Source organism: Vulpes vulpes, chromosome X, assembly GCF_048418805.1.
Source record: "Vulpes vulpes isolate BD-2025 chromosome X, VulVul3, whole genome shotgun sequence".
Classification (NCBI taxonomy): Eukaryota; Metazoa; Chordata; class Mammalia; order Carnivora; family Canidae; genus Vulpes; species Vulpes vulpes.
This window is the reverse complement of record NC_132796.1, coordinates 43,851,678-43,869,329: the sequence shown is the minus strand read 5'-3', so window position 1 is coordinate 43,869,329 and position 17,652 is coordinate 43,851,678. Positions and strand designations below refer to the sequence as shown.

General features: G+C 40.7%; 1 pseudogene; it reads right to left on the bottom strand.

The window, feature by feature from the left end:
* Positions 1-573: 573 nt before the first annotated feature.
* On the bottom strand, positions 574-13,132 carry LOC112912152 (large ribosomal subunit protein uL2-like; annotated as a pseudogene).
* Between the last annotated feature and the right edge of the window lie 4,520 nt (positions 13,133-17,652).

Sequence of the window (17,652 nt, the reverse complement as noted above, 5' to 3'; positions counted from 1 at the left end):
CACCCCAATGTTTATAGCAGCAATGTCCACAATAGCCAAACTGTGGAAAGAGCCCAGATATCAGTCGACAGATGAATGGATGAAGAATATATTATATATAGGATGGGATATTCCTCAGCCATCAAAAGGGATGAGATTTTACCATTTACATCAACGTGGATGGAACTGGAGGGTTTATGTGGAGCAAAATAAGTCAACCAGAGAAACAATTGAATGGGAAGAAATCAGAGAGGGAGACAAACCATGAGAGACTCTTAACTATAGGAAACAAATTGAGGGTTGCTGGAGGAGAGGTGGGTGGGGGGTGGGGTAACTGGGTGATGGGCATTAAGGAGGGTGTGAGATATGAGGAGCACTGGGTGTTATATGCAACTGATGAATTACTAAACTCTACATCTGAAACTAGAGAAGTATTATATGTTGGCTAACTGAATTTGTATTTTTTAAAAATGTAGAGTAACATTAATTGTAGAATTTAGGTGGTGGATACATATGAATTCACTGTACAATTTTTCAACTTTTTTGTATGTTTGGAAATTTTCATAATATATAATTTTCATAATATATTCATAATTTTTTTTTTGGTGGCAGAAGGACACACTTTATTGAGCCCCTCAAGCCTAGTTCTCCTTCTCCCGCACAGTCTTGGTTCCCCGGAGACGCCCAGTCCGGCAGGCAGCAATAAGACCCACTTTGCGGCCAGCAGGGGTATCTCTGCGGATAGTAGAGGGTTTGCCGATGTGCTGGTGGTTGCCACCTCCAAAAGGATGCTCCACAGGATTCATGGCCACACCCCGCACACGTGGCCAGCAATTCCTCTTTGCCTTGTACTTGTGGTAAGCACCGCCAGCCTTGGGAATGGGCTTGTCAATGCGGCCACCTCCGGCGACCACACCCACCACGGCTCTGTTGGCGGAAGAAATGACCTTCTTTGAACCGGACGGCAGCTTCACTCGGGTCTTCTTGGTCTCCGGGTTGTGGGAGATGACGGTCGCGTAGTTCCCGGAGGCTCAGGCCAACTTGCCCCTGTCACCAGGCTTCTCCTCCAGACAGCACACGATGGTGCCCTCGGGCATAGTGCCCACCGGGAGCACATTGCCTATGTTGAGCTGGGCTTTCTTGCCGCAGTACACGAACTGGCCGGTGTGGATGCCCTCGGCGGCGATGAACAGCTCCGTCCGCTTCTTAAACCGGTACGGATCCCGGAAGACGACCTTGGCGAGATATCTAGTTAATAGGCCAACTTGAGTTGTTCTAAAGAGCTCATGTTACTTTGCCATTACAAATTGTTACTGCATATTTAAACAAAGAGATTCTGAAACCTCTTTCTTGCCCAAATAACCAAACCAATGCTTTGGGAGGAGGCAAATAGTATCCTCTAAAATATTGTAACTTAAGAAAAACAATAATAGCTAATATGTATTGAACATTTTTGTACCAGCTTCTGTTGTAAGCACTTTGCATGCACTATCTCAATGTTCACAGCATTCCTGTGGGAAGATAGTTTTATTATCCCCATTTTACAATTTACAAAATTGAGGCATCATTAAGTTACCTGAGTCCCACATGTAGTAAACTGAGATACAAGACTGTTTCCAAGGTTTGATCTTTTATCCTCTTTGGAAATTGTCTCCGTAAGTATCCTCAGTTTATTTTCTCACTTAATTGCCATCACATCACAGCTTACACAATTTTGTTTATTCTGCCATGTGTTACATATTTAGAAGTAGAAAGAGCTCCATTTCATTAATAGGAGACATGGGGATAAAGTGATTTCCCTTCTGGAAGCAAGTGACTTATTCAGAAAATATGAGTTTAATTTGGGTCTTCTGATTATCAGAACATTAGAGTCATCGGACAAAAAACTATAAGTCTGTAATATTTCCCTTTTTCTTATAGCATTTAATTCCCTGCCCCCAATAGATCATTAGTATAAGGAGTATCTTTATTATTTATTGATGTAATTTATTTATTAAGCAAACATTAAATTAACACAAGATAAGTAGGCTGCCCTTGATTGTTGTTTTGAAATAAAGGTATATGCAAAGTTAAAAAAAATTTAATTAGTGAGAAAATTTAAGATGCATATCCCATGTTACCCAGCAATCCAATTCTAGATATTTGCCCTACAGAAAAATCTCAAACATGAATATAGGTAGATACGTACAAGGATGTTCACTACAGCACTGTATGTACTGGTAAAAAAGTGGAACCAACTCATCTGTTCCTCAGTAAAGGAATGGATAGAGCAACTGTGATTTATTCATACATACAATGGAACATAACATACAGTAGAACTAGATCTACATGAATCAACTTGAATAAATCTGGAAAACAATGTTGAGTTTATTTTATTATTTTTTTAAGATTTTATTTATTTATTTATGTGAGACACAGAGAGAGAGTCAGAGACAAAGGCAGAAGGAGAAGCAGGCTCCATGCAGGGAGCCTCATGTGGGACTCGATTCCGAGACTCCAGGATCATGCCCTGAGCTGAAGGCAGGCGCTAAACCGCTGAGCCACCCAGGCGTCCCAACATTGAAATCTTTAAATAAATAAAATAAAATAAAATAAAATAAAATAAAATAAAATAAAATAAAATAAAAATACCTCTTGGGACGCCTGGGTGGCTCAGCAGTTGAGCGCCTGCCTCTGGCTCAGGGCGTGATCCTGGAGTCCCGGGATCAAGTTCCACACGAGGAGCCTGTTTCTCCCTCTGCCTGTGTCTCTCTGCCTCTCTCTCTCATGAATAAATAAATAAATCTTAAAAAAATAAAAAGAAATAAATAAAGATTTCAAGGTTGAGTTTAAAATATGGGGGATTCCCTAGGTGGCTCAGTGGTTTACCGCCTGCCTTTGGCCCAGGGCATGATCCTGGAGTCCCAGGATCGAGTCCCACATTGGGTTCCCCACATGGAACCTGCTTCTCCCTCTGCCTATGTCTCTGCCTCTCTCTCTGTGTGTCTCTCATGAATAAATAAATAAAATCTTAAAAATATATAAGCTGCAAAATCATACATGCACCATTAGACCATTTATGCAAAAACAAAATGAATATTGTTTATGGCTAGTATCATATAAAATAAACATATAAAAACATCCATTGGAGGGATGTGTTACTGGCTCAGTCAGTAGAGCATGCAACTCTTGATCTTAGGGTTGTATGTTCGAGCCCCACATTGGGTATAGAGATAAATTTTTAAAAATCATAAAATCTTTTTAAAAAATAAGTTACTCAACCTCATACATGCTAGCAGATCCAGAAAGTCTAACTCCAGAGTCTACATTCTTGACCACTCTATTTATATTTGTCACCTGAGTAACCCTGTGACTGGTGGACTGGTGGACTGTGGACTGGTGTCTAAACCTTGTGGAAAAAGAGGTTTCAAGCAGGATATAAGAAGTTGATTTTATAAGGGATGCCATCAGACACAGGGAGACAAAAGGTGACACAAAGTGGAGAAAATGAAACTTGTCTTTAGTTCTACACAGAATGCAGGATATCTCTAGCAATTCAAAGATTGGAAGCAACAAGAGACACAACCCTTCATGCAGATGTTGGTGTTGTCATGGTGGATGTTATCCTCTACTCTGTGTTGAATTGTGTCCCCCAAAAAGATGTATCTAAGTCCTAACCCCCAGTACCTGTAAATGTGACCTTATTTGGAAATAGGGTCTTTGCAATTGTAATCAAGTTAAGATGAGGTCATACTGGATATTCCTCTCTCTTGCCCTGGCATGTTTTTAGGCACTTCAGAAAACAGTCAGATCACTGATGGCCCAAGTCCTTGGCGTACTACCTCTGCAGATTCCTGAGTTATGCTGAAACACATTCCAAATAACTGCACCTCTGTTTGTTCTTTTATAATCAGATATCTAGTAAAGTGGAATTTAAAATTATCCCAATCTCTTTATGTCATAAAGACTGTGATTCACTCTGGTCACTTCGTTTTTTGTTTTGTTTTTTTTTAATCTTAGCTAAGGAATAACAAGATCTTTTTTTCTGTGTTTTAGCAACGTTATTCAGAGTTCTGGAGAGTCTTTGGGAGGAAGTAGACTCAATTTGCATAAGAAGGCAAGGTGCTTTCATAGAGCAAAGGAGGGGAGCATTCAATACCTTCTTGCTTAGATTTAAGGTTTTAGAAAACTTTTGGAGTGGTAAGAAAGAATGCCAGTGTGCCAAAGGAGAAATTACCTTGAAGGCAGCAAGAATCTAGGCTGGTTATTCAAGCTGTTTATCTCAATACCAGAACCTAAGGGTTCTTGAGGGTTGGGCTGGTTCTAAAGTATAAAGCCCTTGGACTGAACCTGGCAGGCATAGTGGTGTGTTTTGAGAGTCAACAGCTGAGCATGAAGAATCAACTCAAAGAGCTGTAACCTTAGCACTCCAAACTCTTGCACTGTGTGGGATAAGGGGAGATGGCAAGAGAAGCAACAGAGCTAGTGGACTGAGTGGACTTTCTAGTTCTCTCTCTTTCTGCCTAGAGGTTAGAAATAGAACTCAACACATTGGAATGAATAGATACTTAGGTTCTTTACCAAGTTAGCAGGGACAGAGGCCTCAAAAGGGAGATGGTAATTTCCTATGAATAAAGACAGATGAGTGCTTAAACAGTTCATCAGGGACAGAAGACAACCATTATTTATACTCTTAAGTGGTAAAGTGGATCATAACTCCATTCAATGAGCATTTCCTTAGTCTCTATTATATACCATGCACAGTACCAGACTCCAAGACTACTATAGTGTTCAAAAAGGGGAAGTTCCTGTGCTTGTAGCTTATACTCTTATAGAGGAGACAGACACTAAATGGACTGGATGAAGATTCCATTTCTCTGCCAGCTCGTTAGTTTATGTAGACCAAATATGACCTCCAAAACTACAGATTTATATCCTTATCAATATAGCACCTGTAGTTAACTAACTGAAGGGTCTGAGTCCCCTTCTAAAATCTTAGTGAAGAGAAGCTGATTAGCTTAGCCTAGGAGTCTATCCTGGTCCAATCAGCTGCAGCCTGGGAATGAGGTGACAATGGCACATTGGCCATTCAGTGGGGCAATGGGAAGGTTTTGTAAGAAGTGAGTATGGGGAGTCGGACAATGGAAAACAATGAACCAGGGGCACCTGGGTGGCTCAGTCCTTTAAGCATCTTGACTTTGGCTTGGGTCATGGTCTCAGGGTCCTGGGATTGAGCCCCATGTCAGGCTCCCTGCTCAGCAGGAAGTCTGCTTCTTCTTCCTCTGTGCTCTCTCTCTCTGTCTCCCTCACTCTTGCTCAAATAAATAAATAAAATCTTAGAAAAAAGAAAGCAATGAATCAGCTTTACATATTGGATTTCACAATATGCATCGAGTAACTACAATAACTTATACAATGCCTAATATAAATTAATACTATCAAGCCCTGCAGCACCTGGGTAGCACAGTTGATTAAGCATCCAACTCCTGGTTTCAGCTCAGGTTGTGATCTCAGGGTTCTGGGATCATCAGGCTCCGCACACTCAGTACAGGGTATGCTTAGAGTTTCTCTCTCCCTCTCCCTCTGCCCACCCCCTCCCCACTCTCTCTCTCTCTCTCTCTGTCATAAATAAATAAGCCCTAAAAATCGGGATCCCTGGGTGGTGCAGCAGTTTGGCGCCTGCCTTTGGCCCAGGGCGCAATCCTGGAGACCCGGGATCGAATCCCACGTCAGGCTCCCAGTGCATGGAGCCTGCTTCTCCCTCTGCCTGTGTCTCTGCCTCTCTCTCTCTCTGTGTGACTATCATAAATAAATAAAAATTAAAAAAAAATTTTTAAAAAATAATATCAAGTCCTTTCAATAAACAAATGATTCTTTCTTCCCGAAGAAAAATTAAAGCCCCGAATATATCCAAAGCATCTTATCTCTCATTTTTTTTCAGTCAGAGGAATCTCACATGGTGCCTGGTGGAAGCCCAAATTCCTAATTCTGTTGTCATGTCCTGGGATGTCTTCTGCTGCTGTTTTGTTTTGTTTGGCTTTGGAAAGAAGTCCTCAAGAAGAGGAGAGATCTACTCTTGCTGAGATGAACCTTAGGGCTGTCCTGGCTTTCTATACTCTATGTCAAATGCCAAGATCTACAAACTGGCCAGCGAGTGATCATTTGGCCAGCGAGTGATCATTTGGCCCCTTCCAATGATCTCTGTCTACCCTCTATACCTCCACAGGATATTGAGAGGTATCCACTACCATTCCCCAAACAATAAGTAGTGGTATTGGCATCACCACATAATGTGTGTATATATCAACCATAGGTGACTGAGCCACATTAGATGTTAATTGTGCTCCATGAGAAGAAACTTTGCAATGCAAGATCAGTAAAATATCTAGGTCTTACCCCAATAAGAGGAACTAGAACATGCATGAGCCACAAGGAATCTAAAAGGGATGACTTTTTCCAGCTCAAGGTCTAAACTACAGACTGGTCAATAAAGCAACTTGGTCACTTTCCCTCTGGGCTTATACCCCAGGCTCTGTTCCTCTCAGTCATACTATCCAGACTATGGGCATTAAAAGGCAGAGAAAACTTTTTTTTTTAAACGTAATCTTGGGGCCCCTGGGTGGCTCAGTTGGTGAAGTGTCTGCTTTCAGCTCAGGTCACCATCCCAGGTTCCTGGGATCAAGCCCTGCACGGGGCTCCCTGCTCAGTGGGGAGCCTGCCTCTCCCTCTCCTTCTGCCACTCCCCCTGCTTGTGCTCTCTCTTTCTCTGTCTGTGTCAAATAAAAAAAGTAATCTCTACACTCAATGTGGGGCTTGAACTCACAACCCCAAGATCAAGGGTCAGATGCTCTCCTGACTGAGCCAGCCAGATGCCCCTAGAAAACCTTTTCATAAGGCTCAAAGTAGTAATTCTTAACCAGGGATGCCTTTGTTCCCTCCCCCTCCACCATGCCAGAGGACATCTGGCATTTGGGCACGTTGGGGACATCTGGAGACATTTTTTGGTAGTCACAAGTGTCTTTGGGGGAGGTACTACTGACATCTACTTGGTAAAAGCCAAAGATGCTACTAAACATTCCGCAACATATGAAACAGCTCTCCAAACAAAAAAATGTCAATAGTACTAAAGTTGAAAAACCTTGGCTTATAGGACTTAGAGCAGAATATGTCTCACTTCTATCAGGCCTCCAATCTTTTGGACTCCATTTATGTTCCCTCTTAGTGTGCTCAGTGAAGAATGATGGTCTGGGATGAGCATTTCTACCCTACTACCTGCACAGGAAAAAAAAGGCATAGTTCAACAGGTTAACTAGAGAAAGAAAGATGTCCAAATGAGGACAAGTCAAGACAGAGATATGCCAAAATAGAGATCCCCATAGCAACAGCTTTTAACCTCTCAGTTCTTACCTCATAAAACCTCACCCCCAGAACAGTGATTCAATGATGTGCCCTTGAGGGATCCCTGGGTGGCTCAGCGGTTGTGCGTCTGCCTTTGGCTCAGGGTGTGATCCTGGATTCCAGGGACTGAGTCCCACATCAGGGTTCCCACATGGAGCCTGCTTCTCCTCCCTCAGCCTGTGTCTCTGCCTCTCTCTCTCTGGGTCTCTCATGAATAAGTAAAATTTAACAAACAAACAAATAAGTGGTACCCAAAACAACTCAAGAGGTTCAATTCATTCCACAAGTATTTATTGTGTGTGCCTGGATATGTGCCAGGAAGGTGTTTGGGACACATCAGTGCACAAAACAAAGATCCTTGCCCTATGGCGGCAATAACATATTAATAAGCCAATCATATAATATGTGGGAAGGTAATAGTAAGAGAATAAATTCACCATGGGAAGAACATAAGCCAAAAATATGTACATCGGGCAGCCCGGGTGGCTCAGCAGTTTAGCGCCGGCTTCAGCCCAGGGCCTGATCCTGGAGACCCGGGATTGAGTCCCACATCGGGCTCCCTGCATGGAGCCTGGTTCTCCCTCTGCCTGTGTCTCTGCCTCTCTCTCTCTCTCTCTCTCTCTCTCTCTCTGTGTCTCTCATAAATAAATAAATAAATAAATAAATAAATAAATAAATAAATAAAATCTTAAAAAAAACCAAAAAGATGTACATCAGCTTAGTTTGAAGTCTAACTGAAAGCATAGAACATATATGGAAGTCATATCTTTGCCTTAAAACTAGGAACATTCCCATTCTATATTATACTAGAAATCCTAGCTAGTGCTGTAAGACAAAGGAAGGAAGGAAGGAAGGAAGGAAGGAAGGAAGGAAGGAAGGAAGGAAGGAAGGAAGGAAAAGAAAGAAAACAAAGAAAACAAAGAAAGGAAGGAAGAGAGGAAGAAAGAAAGAGGTGTCTGGGTGGTTCAGCTGGTTAAGCGGTCGACTCCTGATTTGGGCACAGGTCATGATTTCAAGGTCCTGAGACCAAGCCTGCATCTGGCTCTGTGCTCATTGAGGAGTCTACTGGAGATTCTCTCTCTGCTTCTCCCCCTGCCCCTCCCTGTGCTTGCTCATTCTCTTTCTCTCTCTTTCTATCTATATGCATATAAAATAAATAAATAAATAAATAAATAAATAAATAAATAAATAAATAAATAATAAAAAATAATACTATTTAAAAAAGAAAAAAAAGAAATAGCATGTATACAGGTGTCAGTTGAGAGGGCATTGGAGTAATACCACTCCAGTAGTCATGAGCATCCCTACTACCACTCAGTACCAATTTTCAGTAACAAGAAACAGAGCTTCTTTTTTTTAAGATTTTATTTATTCATGAGACACACACACACACACAGAGAGAGAGAGAGAGAGAGAGAGAGAAAGAGAAAGAGACATAGGCAGAGGGAGAAGCAGGCTCCATGCAGGGAGCCTGATATGGGACTCGATCCTGGGAATCCAGGATCACACCCTGAGCCAAAGGCAGATGCTCAACCACTGAGCCACCCAGGCGTCCCAGTAAAATCTTAAAAAAAAAAAAAAAAAAAACACTTCAATTATGTACCCTTGAACTTTATTACAAGGTCTCCATTTTTGGGAGTAGATGGGAATAAGGAAAACTTGAACTCTTCCCATGAACCCAAGTAAGTTACAAACTTCCAAAATCTAAGCCTTTGTTTTCAGCTAGAATGTCCCTTCCCACCATCTTGGCCTGTCTAAATCCTACTAATATTTTAAGGCCCGCATCAATGTTTCTTCCACCCAGTCCCTCATAACCTCCCAGCTCTTCTAAGTTGGTATCTCTTTATAGCACACATTATTTTCTTTTTTTTTTAAGGATTTTATTTATTCATGGGACACACACACACACACACACACACACACACACACACACACAGAGGCAGAGACACAGGCAGAGGGGGAACCAGGCTCCATGCAGGGAGCCTGACGTGGGACTCAATCCCGGGACTCCAGGATCACACCCTGGGCAGAAGGCAGGCGCAAACTGCTGAGCCACCTGGGCTGTCCCCACACATTATTTTCTACTTTGTATTAGGGTTATTTGATTTCACAGGAGGTTTTCAGCTTTTGCAATTTACTTTTATAGCATCTGCACAGTCATATATTATATATCAACATACCCAAACCATCTTTTTTGACTGAATTTGAACTTGAATCCATCAGACAACAAATATTTCAAGTTATTGCCTGCCACCCAACCCTCCAATTCCTACAATGAAGCCCTCTTGGCAAAGCAGATTTTGCACAGTGATCAAGTATTATATTTTTTCTTATTATTTTATAAAAATACAAATGGAAGCCAAAAAAGTGAAAGGGCTAATACTACAATTTAGACAAAGGCTAATAACATCAAACATGTCAAAAGCAGTGACTTGAGACAAACATATTAGAGCAGCTGGTCAACAGGGGATTCAATTATGAAGGAAAAACAATAAGGTAAAAGAGTATATACAGATGATTGAAAATACATCAGTGAAAATAGAGTCAAAAAAGGTACAGTGTAATGATGAAGGAAATTGAGAATTTTTTTTACATTTTAGACTGAGAATCAGTATAGAGTACTAGTATATATATGGGCTTCTAGAATCAGAGAAATTCACAGTTCCACAGAGCTATTGATTAGGGCACAACTTACTATGTACAGTGCTATCAAATGAAAAAAGAAGATTAGTGTTCAACTTCCTTGAAATAAATTTGTTAAGAGAGTTGAAAAGAAGGGTGCCTGGGAGGCTCAGTCAGTTAAGCATCTATCTTCAGCTCAGGTCACCATCTCAGGATCTTGGGACAGAGCCCTGTGTCTGGCTCCCAGCTCAGCAAGGAGCAAGCTTCTCCCTCTCCCTCTGCTCCTCCCCACCCACTCATTCTCTCTCTCTTTCAAATAAATAAATAAAATCTTTAAAAAGAGAGAGTGGAAAAGATACCTCAAAGTCAATATGAAAATTCCCTGCTTAATCTTTTGAAAGTCATTATCAACAAGTCCTTCTTCCCAACATTAAAACCAAGCCATGTTTGGATGCCTGGGTGGTTCAGTGGTTGAGTATCTGCCTTTGGCTCAGGTCATAATCCCAGGGTCCCGGGATCAAGTCCCATATCGGGCTTCCTGCAGGGAACCTACCCCTCCCTCTGCCAATGTCTCTGTCTCTATCTCTGTGTCTTTCATGAATAAATAAATAAAATCTTTAAAAAAATAAGATAAAATCAAACCATGTTTGAAGAACTAATGGCCAATGTTTTTTCAAAATTTGTTGAAGATTATAAAACCACAGACCTTTTTTTCAGCCCCTGACTAAATCGTAAGCTCAAGTCTTAGGACTTGGCCTAACTTGTTCTGGGTTCTCACTGTAAATTGAGCACAAAGTATTAAATTAATTAATGTAATGTATTTGTTTTCCAACAAATATTTGCTGAGGTCCATAGAAGAGATAATACAGTTCTTGAAAGTAGAATGCTTTCAAGTGTAAGGCTTACTTGTGAAAGGAGCTTCTGTTCCCAAAGATTATAGTGTTTCCAACAAGAAGTCTGCTATCATCCTTATCATTGTTCTGTACATAAGTTATCTTTTTTAAAAACAAGCTGCTTTAAGATTTTCTCTTCATCATTGGCTTTAAGAAATTTCATTATTGACATGCCTTAGTGTAGTTTTCTGCATGTTTCTTTTGCTTGGGGTTTTGTTTTTGCTTTTGTTATTTAGTTTTTTGGATCTGTGGTTTTCTAATTGTCAACAAATTTGGAAAAATTTCAGCCAATAACTCTTCAAATATTTTTTGACAGCACCCCCTTTTCTGAGACTCCAATGACATGTGTATTAAGGCCCCTTGAAGTTGTCTCACAGCTCACTAATGCTCTGTTCATTTTTTTCAGTATTTTTCTGTTTAAATTTAGATAGTTTTCTTTTTTTAAAAAAGATTCTATTTACTCATGAGAGACACACAGAAAGAGGCAGAGACATAGGCAGAGGGAGAAGCAGGCTCCCTCCCACGGGCTTGATCTCAGGACCTTGGGATCATGACATGAGCCAAAGGCAGAAGGTCAACCATGGAGCCATCCAGGTGCACCAGATAGTTTCTTTTTTTTTTTTAAATATTTTTTTCTCTTTTTAAAAAGATTTATTTATTTATTTATTTGAGAGAGAAAGACAGAGTGTGTGTGTGTGTGTGTGTGTGTGTGCGCGCGCGCGCTTGAGCAAGGGGAAGGGCAGAGAGAGATAGAGAGAGTACTCAAGGAGACTCCCCACTGAGCTCAGAGTCCTCTTCAGGGCTCTATCCCAGGACCCTGAGATCATGACCTAAGCCAAAACCAAGAGCCAGCCACTTAACAAACTGAACCACCCAGGCACCCCATAACTTTAGATAGTTTCTATTGTTATATTTTCAAGTACATTAATCTTTTCTTCTGCAATATCCAATGTCGAAGAAAATCTTAAAGCAACTTATTTTTAAAAAGATACTTTATGGGGGTGCCTAGATAGTTCAGTGGGTTAATCAGTGACTCTTGATTTTGGCTCAGGTCATGATCTTGGGGGTCCTGGGATGAAGCCCTGCATTAGGCTCAGCAGGGAGTCTGCTTGAGGATTCTCTCTCTGAAGTGAAAAAAAAAGATACTTCATGTACAGAACAATGATAAGGATGATAGCAGACTTCTTGTTGGAAGCAATATAATCTTTTAAGAGCAGAAGCTTCCTTGCCTGGCAAGGTCTGACATCTTGGCTTATGCACTAAAATCCTATGAATGAATGAATGAATGAATGCCTGTAGCACTTATTATAAAAAATATGTACATGTTAACTTGTTCTTCAGTATCCTGTAACAATTCTCGAATTATTATTTTCATTTTCACTTGTTGATGCCTTATCTCTTCCTCTGTAGTCTGTGTCCACTTTAAGCAGGGACTGTAGTTGTGTGCTTCTCTTTTTCCCAAGTGGCAGCATTTGTGTAATTATTTTGTCCAGGTTTCCTGACTCTCAGTCCAATACTCTTTTTTAACTATTCCACTAATCAGCATTCTTAACAGAAATAGTATACCGAGGTAATTATAAGTACTCCTTGGCACATGCAAGGATACATTCTTGAAAAGGCATGCATGGTTTAAAATTATGCATATCAAAAGCAATGTAATTCATCATTTAAAAATACTTTATTTATTCACGAGGGACAGAGAGAGAGAGAGAGAGAGAGGGGCAGAGACACAGGCAGAGAGAGAAGCAGGCTCCATGCAGGAAGCCTGATGTGGGACTTGATCCTGGGACTCCAGGATCATGCCCTGGGCCAAAGGCAGGTGCTAAACCACTGAGCCACCCAGGGATGTCCCATAACTCATCATCTTTAATAGCTTCATAATATAATTTAGTGTGGCTATACCATAATTTATTCAAATATTCCTCTATTGATGGGCATGCAGGTTTCTTGGTGCTTTTATTTCTGTAGGATAGACTTCAAACAGCTTGGTCAAAGGGTGAATGTATGTAGCTGACACAATCAGCTGGCATTTTCCCACTTCTTTCTTGTTAACAGAATGCTAATTTTGTTCAGGTATTAGGCAGAGAACTCTGACCTCAAGGAAGGTAGTCCTGCTCCCTGATCTATATGTGACATGGTCTACATGTGACATGTATGGCAAAGGAAATGCCTGGGCAAGTTTGTGGGGGATGTCTGGAAAAAAACTGCCTTCTTTCAAAAAAGGAGAGTGGCATATCCCTTGCTTACCTGGCCACTGCCATTCTCCTTTTCTACCTTTGAATTCAGTTGTGATATATAGATTCAGCAGCCCATCTTACATGAAGTAAAAAGCCTAAGGACAAAAAGGCAATATGTGAAGGATGGTTGATTAGAAAAAAGCCTAGAAAAAAGCCTTTTAGAAAAAAGCCTAGATTCTTGAGACGTTGTTGAGCAGCTGACCCAATGCTAGCATATGTGTTCCTCCATATTTCTTGATATGTGAGAAAGAAAAACAGGCCTCTATTTGTTTAAGCCACTATTAGTAAGATATTCTGTCACTTGAAGCCCAAACCATTCTGAACTAATACTGTAGATTTTGAATTTTATTAGATTCTTCAGATTACTTTCAAAAAAGGTAATAGTGAGTCCTACTTCTATCAGCAATGGATGGAAACAGGGAAATAGTCATTCATCTGGGATTTATTTTTGTATGTGGCATTAGGTAGAAATTTTTGGGTTTTTTTTTCTAGTTGGATGACCAATTTTGGAAGCACCAATTATTGAAGAAACTATCCCTTTTGCACAGATTGGAAACAGATACTTATTTTTATTTCTTAATTTTAAAGTTTTTATTGTAATTCGTTAATGTACACTTATATTTGTTTCAGGGGTATAATATAGAGACTCAATACTTCTATACATCACTCAGTGCTTATCATGACTATTGCACTCTTTAATCCCTGTCACCTATTTAACCCATCCCCCAGTCCTCCCCCTCTGGTAATGATCAGCTTGTTCTCTATAATTTAAAGTTTCTTGGGATCCCTGGGTGGCGCAGCGGTTTGGTGCCTGCCTTTGGCCCAGGGCGCGATCCTGGAGACTCGGGATCGAATCCCACGTCGGGCTCCCGGTGCATGGAGCCTGCTTCTCCCTCTGCCTGTGTCTCTGCCTCTCTCTCTCTCTCTCTCTCTCTCTCTCTCTGTGACTATCATAAATAAATAAATAAATAAAAATAAAGCTTCTTGGGGCACATGAGTGGCTCAGTGGTTGAGTGTCTGTCTGCCTTTGGCTCAGGGCATGATCCAGGATTCTGGGATCAAGTCCCACATCAGGCTTCCCATAGGGAGCCTGCTTCTCCCTCTGCTTATGTCTCTGCCTCTCTCTGTGTGTCTCTCATGAATAAATAAATAAAATATTAAAAAATAGAGAGTTTCTTGATTTGTCTCTCTCTCTTATTTTCTCCTTTGCTTGTTTCTTACATTTCACATAATGAGTGAAATCATATGGTGTTTATCTTTCTCTGACTTATTTTGCCTAGCATTATACTCTCTAGCTTTATCCACATTGTTCCAAATGGCAATATTTCATTCTTTTTTAAAAAGATTTTATTCATTTATTCATGAGAGACACAAAGAGAGAGAGGTAGAGACAGAGGCAGAGGGAGAAGCAGGCTCCATGCAGGGAGCCCGATGAGGAACTCGATCTTGAGACCACGGGATCACCCCCGAAGCCAAAGGCAGACGTTCAACCGCTGAGCCACCCAGGCGCCCCAAGATTTCATTCTTTTTATGCCTGAGTAATATTCCATTATATATATATATTTATTTTTTATAATATTCCATTATATATATATATATATATATATATATATATATATATATATATATATATATATATCACATCTTCATTCATCAATTTTTGGGCACTTGGGCTACTTCCATAGTTTGGCTATTTTAAGAAATGCTACAATAAACGTAAGGGTGCATGTATCCCTCTGAATTACTGTTTTCATATTCTTTGGGTAAATACCCAGTAGTGTGATTCCTGGATCATAGGGTAGTTCTTTTTTTAATTTTTTGAGTACCTTCTATACTGTTTTCCACAGTGACTAGACCAGTTTGTATTCCCACCAATAGTACAAGAGGGTTCCTTTTTCTCCACATCCTCACCAATACTTGTTGTTTCTTGTGTCTTTTATTTTACCCATTCTGACAGGTTTGAGGTAATATCTTATTGTCATTTTGATTTGTATTTCCCTGATAATAAGTGATGATTATTTTTTCATGTGTCTGTTGGCCTGTATGTTTTCTTTGGAGAAATGTCTGTTCATGTCTTCCACCCATTTCAAATTGGATTATTTGTTTTTTGGGTATTGAGTTCTATCAGTTCTTTATATATTTTGGATACTAACTCTTTATCAGATGTGTAATAATCTTCTCCCTCTCAGTAGGTTGTCTTTTTGTTTTATTGATTGCTTCCTTCACTATGTGACTTAACCTCAATTCTTCTTGGCATTTCTCCACCCTAGGCTCATGCCATAGTTCTGGGCTATTACAAGTGCTAAGGCCTGGGAGCAGAAGCCCGTTAAGTCCTTGGCCATCAGGCAACACAGTTTAGCAGTCAGAGGTCTATTGCCTCTGTCCACAGTATTCCTTTATGACCTTGTTATATTGGGATCCTGCCAGTGGCTTGGGAATTTTTGTTAAGGCTGCCAGAACAGCCCCTGTTTTCTCAAGTGTTCCTGTCTATCCAGAGATGGTGCCAGGAAGCAAAATGCATGTCCCTTCTACCCAGGACCCATGGGTCTCCCTGATAGCATTACATTATCCTCAGCTCTAGGGACAGGAAGTGCTAGAATCTCTTTCTAAGCTGGGTAAAATACTTTGCCCTTCATATTTTCTGGCCAAGACACTTAGTCTTTGCCCCTAATCCTCATCCCCTAAGGACTTGGGCTTTTGAAACACAAAAAGAGATTGGCAAGTGAAATCTGCTTTTTGTTCTACCACATTCCCTTGTCCTGAGGCAATAAAACCTGGGTATGGGGGCAAAAGGGTGTGAGAGTAAGATACAGAAATTAAAAGGAGTAACTACAGAAAACATTAAAATATTTGTTTCAGATATGTTACTTGCAAATATCTTCTCCCATTCAGTAGGTTGACTTTTAGTTTTGTTGATTGTGCAGAAGCTTTTTATTTTGATGGTGTCCCAATAGTTTATTTTTGCTTTTGTTTCCCTTGTTTCAGGAGAAATATCTAGAAAGAAGTTATTAGGGCCAATGTCAAAGACGTTACTGCCCATGCTCTCTTATAGGATTTTTATGGTTTCAGGTCTCACATTTAAGGCTTTAATTCATTTTGAATTTATTTTTGTGTATGGTGTAATAAAATAGTCCAGTTTCTTTCTTTTGCATGTTGCTGTCCAGCGTTCCTAACACTGTTTGTTGAATAGGCAGTCTTTTTCCCATTGGATATGCTTCCTTGCTTTGTTGAAGATTAATTGACTATATAGTTGTGGGTTTATTTTTTTTTAAGATTTTTATTTATTTATTCATGAGAGGCACACACACAGAGAGGCAGAGACACAGGCAGAGGGAGAAGCAGGCTCCATTCAGGGAGCCTGACGTGGGACTCAATCCCGGGTCTCCAGGATCAGGCCCTGGGCTGAAGGCGGCGCTAAACTGCTGAGCCACCAGGCTGCCCTTTTATTTTTGTTTTTAAAAGATTTTAAAATTTATTTTGGAGAGTGAGAGAGAGAGCACAAATGGGAGGGGCAGAGGAAGAGGGAGAGAGACTCCCAAGCAGAGCATGGAGATCAACATGGGGCTTGATCTCATGACCCTGAGATCATGATCTGAGCTGAAACCAAGAGTCAAACCCCTAACTGACTATGCTGCCCAAGCACCCCCTGGACTTCACATTTCTACAGAAATGATCTCCTGGAGAGGGAAAGGGTTGTTTCAGCATGCCAAACTCAGGCTCTGTATCCTGTCCACATGGGGACTTTGTAGAGGAATTAAGATTTCAGATAGTAAGTTTTAGAGAAATGATGCAGGTTAGGTTTGCTCTTTTTTTTTCAGGTTGTCAAGGTGAAGGCATTTATCTTAAATTTACCCCTCTACCTGTTATCTGGCCTGGGGCACATGAGGAAAGACTGTGTCTAGAAGAGGAGATTGTATTCCATAGTAAGGATCCAGAAATTGTACTGTTTAATTTGTTTTTTTTAAAAGATTTTATTTATTTATTCATGATAGAGAGAGAGAAGCAGAGACACAGGCAGAGGAAGAAGCAGGCTCCATGCACGGAGCCCGACGTGGGACTCGATCCCTGGTCCCCAGGATCGTGCCTTGGGCCAAAGGCAGGCACTAAACCACTGCGCCACCCAGGGATCCCCGTACTGTTTAATTTGAAAGTTGGAGAGATCTGCTCATTTTTGAGCTAGGTGATGTTTGTTCTTACTCAGGGGACACTCAACTTCTGCTGGAAGGAAAGAGAGCCTCCTGGGAGGATATTAACAGACCCTAGATGATTCAGGTAAGAAATTCCCCAGTACCAAGGCTTGCCTGGAGAAAAGATCATCCAGGATCCAAGCCCTGGGAATTACTGTCTTGAGCAGGGGGCTTAAGTAAGAGAAGTACATTTTCTTTTTTTTCTTCCAAAACTTTAAATTCTAGTTAGTTAACATATAGTGTAATATTGGTTTCAGGAGTAGAATTTAGTGATTCATCACTTACATATGACACCCAGTGCTCATCATAACAAATGCCCTCCTTCATACTCATCACCCATTTAGCCCATTCCCTGCC